This window comes from Prionailurus bengalensis, chromosome F2 (genome assembly GCF_016509475.1).
Source record: "Prionailurus bengalensis isolate Pbe53 chromosome F2, Fcat_Pben_1.1_paternal_pri, whole genome shotgun sequence".
Lineage (NCBI taxonomy): Eukaryota > Metazoa > Chordata > Mammalia > Carnivora > Felidae > Prionailurus > Prionailurus bengalensis.
Window position 1 is genome coordinate 5,639,379 of NC_057353.1, and position 7,501 is coordinate 5,646,879.

Genomic DNA, 7,501 nt, shown 5'->3' on the forward strand with positions numbered 1-7,501 from the left:
TGTATAAATTTTAGGTTTCGGACCCTTTGTGTTTTTTAAATTCTCAGATAGAACATATGTCAGAGGTTGTTCAAGAATATGAGTTGACCAAAGCCAAGAGAAATACAGAGACCTTGATTTATCTGGGGGTCCTGCTAAAATATTTGATTTCCTACCAAGCTGAGCACTTATTTTTTTCCCCATTCGATATTTTTATTTCTTTTGCTTTGTTAATATTCTGGTAGCTATACAGGTTACAGTCATGTTTGAATAGACGTAAAATTTTTCCTATTTCATGACCTTTCTTTGCATCTATTTTAACACATTGTAGTTAGTTAACAAAATAAAAACACGGTATTATTTTCGTAAGTTCAGTTTAGGTGGTAAAATTTATTTTGCCAAAAAAAAAAAAAGAGCACAGATATTTGAAATTGAAAGAACATTAATCGCCTCTTATTCAGAGATCGAAATTCATAGCAGCAACTGCGAGTCTTGGATATTGTGCAATGGATTTTCTTCGTTTCTTTTGACTGTTATTCTTGATCTGCCTCTAAACACTTTTACCTATGTTACCTGTGGGCCCTACACGCCAATATCACAACTGACTGATGTTGCCTAGACAACGTAAAATTTTATGCGTTTGGTTTTACGCTATTTCACCGTCTCGCACTTCCTCCACTCGGAGTTATAATCAGCCCACCCAAGGATTTACTTTGATTAAAAAAAAAAATAGTGACACTAGATTTTTCTTCTGTTGCTGTTTAAAACACACTGGGACCTGCGTACGTTCTCCCCTCATCCCAGCCAAATGGATCTAATAATCTATTTTCTTCTTAGGCAGTTGAACTAAGATAGCGCTGAATTACTCTCATTTCTTCCCCAGCAGCTAACAGTTTGTTTGAATCTTTTCCGTTCAGTTAAAATAATAATGGTACACAGTGATGGCATTCATCCTTTTGATTGAAAAAGCATCAGAATGACTTTTAAAATGGCAAATGTGGCCTCGTGTTGACTCCATTTCCAGCATCCCAGTGAGGACAGTGGGATGACCAGCAGCTTAAGAATTTGCTTGTAGACATTAATGAATTTTCATTAGAAAAAAACAAACACATTTAAACGGCACAACTATATAATTTGATCCCTACAAATCACACGCTGCCAGTGTGGCCCGGTACTTACAACGCAAGCTTAGTTACATTGTGCCTGTAGCTCTCGCCTAGTCTACTGGTTCCGCTCTATTTTGTGTTCAAACGTTGACTCCTGCAAACTCTGTGTGATGATAGTCTTTTATATTTTTTCTATTAGAGGAAATAACTCAATTAAATGAGCAATTCTTTTTTTTTGCTCATCAACAACAGACCACAAAATGGGCTAAATTCTTTTTTTTCAAAATTCTTTTTTTAATTTAATTTAAATCCAAGTTAGTTAACAGATAGTGTAATAATGATTTCAAGAATAGAATTTAGTGATTCATCACTTACATATAACACTCAGTGCTCATCCCAACAGGTCCCCTCCTCAATGCCCATCACCCATTTAGCCCATCCCCCCACCCAACACCCCACCAGCAACCCTCAGTTTGTTCTCTGTATTTGTTTCGTATGGTTTTTCTTCCTTTCTGTTTTTATATTATTTTTGCTTCCCTTCCCTTATGTTCATCTGTTTTGTTTCTTTTATTTTTTTTTATTTATTTTTTTAAAAGGGCTTTTTTTTTTTTTCCAACGTTTATTTATTTTTGGGACAGAGAGAGACAGAGCATGAACGGGGGAGGGGCAGAGAGAGAGGGAGACACAGAATCGGAAACAGGCTCCAGGCTCTGAGCCATCAGCCCAGAGCCCGACTGGGGGCTCGAACTCACGGACCGCGAGATTGTGACCTGGCTGAAGTCGGACGCTCAACCGACTGCGCCACCCAGGCGCCCCTCATCTGTTTTGTTTCTTAAATTCCACATAGGAATGAAATCATATGGTATTTGTCTTTCTCTGACTAACTTCACTTAGCATAATAAACTCTAGTTCCATCCACATTGTTGCAAATGGCAAGATCTCATTCTTTTCGATCTCTGAGTGATACTCCATTGTATATACATGTATACCATATCTTCTTTATCCATTCATCAGTCCGTGGACATTTGGGCTCTTTCCATACTTTGGCTATTGTTGATAGTGCTGCTATAAAATTGGGGTGCACGTGTCCCTTCGAAACAGCACACCTGTATCCCGTGGATAAATACCTAGTAGTGCAATTGCTGGGTCGTAGGGTAGTTCTATTTTTAGTTTTTTGAGGAACCTCCATCCTGTTTTCCAGAGTGGCTGCACCGGCTTGCATTGCCACCAACAATGCAAAAGAGATCCTCTTTCTCCGCGTCCTTGCCAACATCTGTTGTTGCCTCAGTTGTTAATGTTAGCCATTCTGACAGGCGTGAGGTGGTATCTCATTGTGGTTTTGATTTGTATTTCCCTGATGATGAGTGATGTTGAGTATTTTTTCATGTGTTTGTCAGCCATCTGGGTGTCTTTTTTGGAAAAGTGTCTATTTCTTCTCCCATTTCTTCACTGGGTTATTTGTTTTTTGGGTGTTGAGCTTGGTAAGTTATTTATGGATTTTTGATACTAACCCTTTATCTGATATGTCATTTGCAAATATCGTCTCGCATTCTGTCAGTTGCCTTTTAGTTTGGTTGTTTTCTTCGCCATGCAGAAGCTTTTTATCTTGATGAAGTCCCAATAGTTCATTTTTAATTCCCTTGCCTCTGGAGACATGTCAAATAAGAAGTTGCTGAGGCTGAGGTCAAAGAGGTCGTTGCCTGTTTTCTCCTCTAGGACTTTGATGGCTTCCTGTCTTAACGTTTATGTCTGTCATCGGTTTTGCATTTATTTTTGTGTCTGGGGTAAGAAAGTGGTCCAGGTTCATTCTTCTGCATGTCGCTGTCCAGTTTTCCCAACACAGTTTGTTGAAGGGACTGTCTTTTTCCCACTGGATATTCTTTCCTGCTTTGTCAAAGGTTAATTGACTGTAAGCTGTGGATTCATTTCTGGGTTTTCTATTCTGTTTTATTGATCTACATGTCTATTTTTGTGCCAGGACCATACTGCTGTGATCACCACAGCTTTGTAATATAACTTGAAGTCTGGAATTGTGATGCTTCCAGCTTTGCTTTTTCAACATCACTTTGGCTATTTGGGGTCTTTTGTGGTTCCATACAAATTTTAGGATTATTTGTTGTAGCCTGAGAAAAATGCTGCTGGTATTTTGATAGGGATTGGATTAAATGTGTAGATTGTTTTGGGTAGTACAGACCTTTCAACAATATTTGCTTTTCTAATCCATGAGCATGGAATGGTTTTCCATTTCTTTGTGTCATCTTCAATTTCCTTCACAAGTGTTTTATAGTTTTCAGCATGTAGGTCTTTCAATTCTTTGATTAGGTTTATTCCTAGGTATCTTATTGTTTTGGGTGCAGTTGAAAATGGGATTGTTAATTTCTTCTTCTGTGCTTCATTATTGGTGTATAGAAATGCAACAGATTCCTGTACGTTGATTTTTGTATCCTGTGACTACTGAATTCATTGGTCAGCTCTAGAATTTTTTTTTGGTGGAGTCTTTTCGGTTTTCTATATAAAGTATCATATCATCTGTAAATAGTGAAAATTGTATTTCTTCCTTGCAAATTTGGATGCCTTTTATTTCTTTTTGTGGTCTGATTGCTGTGGCTAGGTCTTCTAGTACTAACGCAAATAACAGGGGTGAGAGTGGACATCGCTGTCTTATTCCTTACCATAAAGGAAAAGCTCTCTGTTTTTCACCATTGAGGGTGATATTAGTTGTGGGTTTTTCATATATGACCTTTATTATGTTCCGATATGTTTCCTCTAAACCCACTTTGTTAAGGGTTTTTATCATGAATGGATGTTATACTTTGTCAAGTGCTTTTTCTCCATCTTTTGAGAGGATTGTATGGTTCTTATCCTTTCTTTTCTTAATGTGATGTATCACATTGATTGATTTGTAAATAATGAATCACACTTGCAGCCCTGGAATAAGTCCCACTTGATCATGGTGAATGGTTTTTTAATGTATTGTTGGATTCAGTTTGCTATTGAGAATTTTTGCATCCATGTTCATCAGGGATATTGGCCTGTAGTTCTAAATTATACCATGTATCTTTTCTGACCACAATGCTACAAAACTAGAAGTCAACCATGAGAAAAAAATTTGGAAAGACCACAAATACATGGATTTTAAACAACATGCTAGTAAACAATGAATGGGTAATCAGGAAATCAAAATGGAAATAAACAAAATACATAGAAACAAATGAAAATGAAAACACCATGGCCCAAAACTTTTGGGATGCAGCAAAAGATATCCTAAGAAGAAAGTGTGTAGCACCACAGGCGTTCCTCAAGAAGCAAGAAAAATCTCAAATAAACAAATGAAGAAGGAACTAGAAAGGAGCTAGAAAAAGAACAACAAATGAAGCCTGAAGCCAGCAGAAGAAAGGAACTGATAAAGATTCCTGGGTGGCTCAGTAGGTTAAGCATCTGACTGTTCATTTCGGCTCAGGTCACGATCTCACAGTTGTGACATTTTTTGTTTTGAAATCTTTAATTAAATAATCACAAATGAGAGAAACATGATTTGGGATTCCTCCCACTACTTAAACTCTTTCCAGATGTACATTATATATTTATTAAAAAAAGGAATGTATAATTTGAACTCATGTTAAATTAAATATACGTGTGTATACAGATATTGAGAGAAAATATATTGGATTTTCTTACTTTTTTATTATGATAAAATTCACATAGGACACAATTTCATACTCTTAAGGTGTACAATTAAATGGTTTTTATTATATTCACAGAGCTGTGCAGTCATCACCACCATTAGTTTCAGAACATTTTTGTGAACCCAAGAAAGGAACCCTCTTCTCATTAGAAGTCACCCCCGTGCTAGACAACCATCTAATCTACTTCCTGACAACAGTCTTGCCAATTCTAGACTTTCTATGAATGGGATCATACAACACGTGGACTTTCGTGATTGATTTATGTCACTTAACAAATGTTTTTTCGATACATTTTAGCATGTATCAGTGGTTCAATCCTTTTTATTATGGAATAATATTCCATTGTATGGCTGTACCACATTATATTCCTGTTCTTCACTTGGACTTTTTTTTTTTTTTTCACTTTTTGGCTATTATAAATAAAGCTACTGTGAACATTTGTGTATAAGTTTTTGTGTGAACAAGTTTTCATACATCCATTTTCCTGGGTAGAGAGCTGGGCCATCTGGTAACTATATTCAACTTTTTGAGGAACTGTCAGGCTGTTTTCCAAAGCAGCTGCACCATTTTACATTTCCACCGGCAGCATATAATGGTTCTAATTCCTCCAAATCCTCTGCGACCCTTGTTAGTATCTTTCTCTTTGGTCAGAGTCATCACTGTGGGTATAAAATGGAATGTCACCGTGGTTTTCATTTGTATTTCCCTGATGGCTAAGAATGTTGAACATTTTTCCTGTGCACGTGAGCCACTTTTGTATCTTCCTTGGAGAAATGCCTATTCAGATCTTTTACCCATTTCTAATTGGGTTATTTGTCTTTTTATTTAATTTTTTTAATGTTTATTTATTTGAGAGAGAGAGAGACAGAGCATGTGCAAACAGGGGAGGGGCAGAGAGAATCCCAAGCAGGCTCCGTGCTATCAGCGTGGAACCTGATGCGGGGCTCGATTACACACACCGTGAGATTAGTACTGAGCTGAAGTCAATAGTTGGATGCTCAACAGACTGAGCCACAAGGCATCCCTGTCTTTTTATTTTAGAGTTGCAGGAGTTCTTTGTATATATTCCAGATATAAGCCCCTGATTAAATAGAGAATTCACAAACATTTTTTTCCAATTGTGTGACCTTTTTTCACTTTCTTGGCATTCTCTGAAGCTTGAGTTTTTAATTTTGATGAAGTGAAATTTTCTATTTTTTCTTTTGTTGCTTGTGCTTTTGGTATCATAGCTAAGAAACCATTGCTTAATTCAAGATGACTAAGGCTTATGTCTGTGTTTTCTTGTAAGAATTTTACAGTTTTAGCACTTCTGTTTAGGTCTTTGATTCGTTTTGAGTTAAATTTTGTATGTGGTATGAGGTAGAATATCCAATAGTCCAACATCAATTGTTGAAAAAATGATTCTTTCTCCACTGAAATGTCCTGACACCTTTGTTGAAATCAATTGACCATAAAGGGGACTGTTTATTTCTGGACTTTCAATTCTCTTCCATTAATCTATCCGTCTGTTAACATGCCAGTATCCCACTGTCTTGATTACTGTAGATTTGTAATAATTTTTGTCATATGGAAGTGTGACTCCTGCAACTTTTCCCAATGCCACTTTGGTTATTTATAGTCCCTTGAATTTCTTATATATTTAAGATGAGCTTGTCAATTTCTGCCAAAAAAAAAAAAATACTAGCTGGGATTTTGAGACGGATTGCATTGAAAATGTCAAGCAGATTGAAGAGTATTGCTATCTTAACAATATTAAATGTTCCAATTCGTGACCATAGGATATCTTTTCATCTAAATGAAATACCTAAGTATTAAAATTTTTTTCAGTATGTTTTGTAGCTTTCAGAATATGTTTTATACTTCTTTCATTAAATGTACCTAAGTATTTCATTGTTTTCATTGGTGTTGTGAATAGAATTGTTTTTTTAAAGTTCTGGATAGCTCATAGATAGTGTAGAGAAATAAAATTTATTTTTGCAAATTGATCTTCTTTAACTTTCTTGCACTCATTTTTTCTTGTTCTAAGTGAATTTCTAGGATTTTCTATATTAGGATAATGCCATCTGCCAACAGAAATAGTTTTACTTCTTTCTATGTAGTCTAGATGTCTTTCATTTCATTTTCTTACCTAATTGCCATGGCTAGAATCTCCAATAGAATGTTGAATAGAGTTGCAACAGCAAACATCCTTATTGTGTTATTTATCTTAGGGGGAAAGCATTCAACATTTCCCATTAAGTGTGAAGTCTGCTGTGACATTTTTGTGGGTGGACTTTATCAGATTGAGAATGTTCCTTTCTATTTGTAGTTTGTTGAATTTTTTTTTTTTTAATCATAAACAGGTGTTAGATTTCATCAAGTTCTTTTTCTGCATCTATTGAGATGATCATGTGAGTTTTGGTTTTTTGATATGGTATACTACATTAATTAACTTTTGGCTGTTCAGTCAACCTTACCTTCCTGGAAAAAATCTGATTTCCTCATCATGAGTAATACTTTTATGTACTGCTAATTCAGTTTGCTGGTATGTTGTCAAGGATTTTTAAAACCTATATTCACAGGGATATTGTTACATAATCCTTTACTTAATGATGCCTCTGTCTGCCTTTGGTATCAGGGTGATTCTGGCCTCCTAAGATGTTAGGGAATGTTTTCTCCTTTTTAATTTTTTGGAAGATGTTGAAAACAACTGGTGTTGATTCTTTAAACTTTGGGTAAAATTAGCCAGGG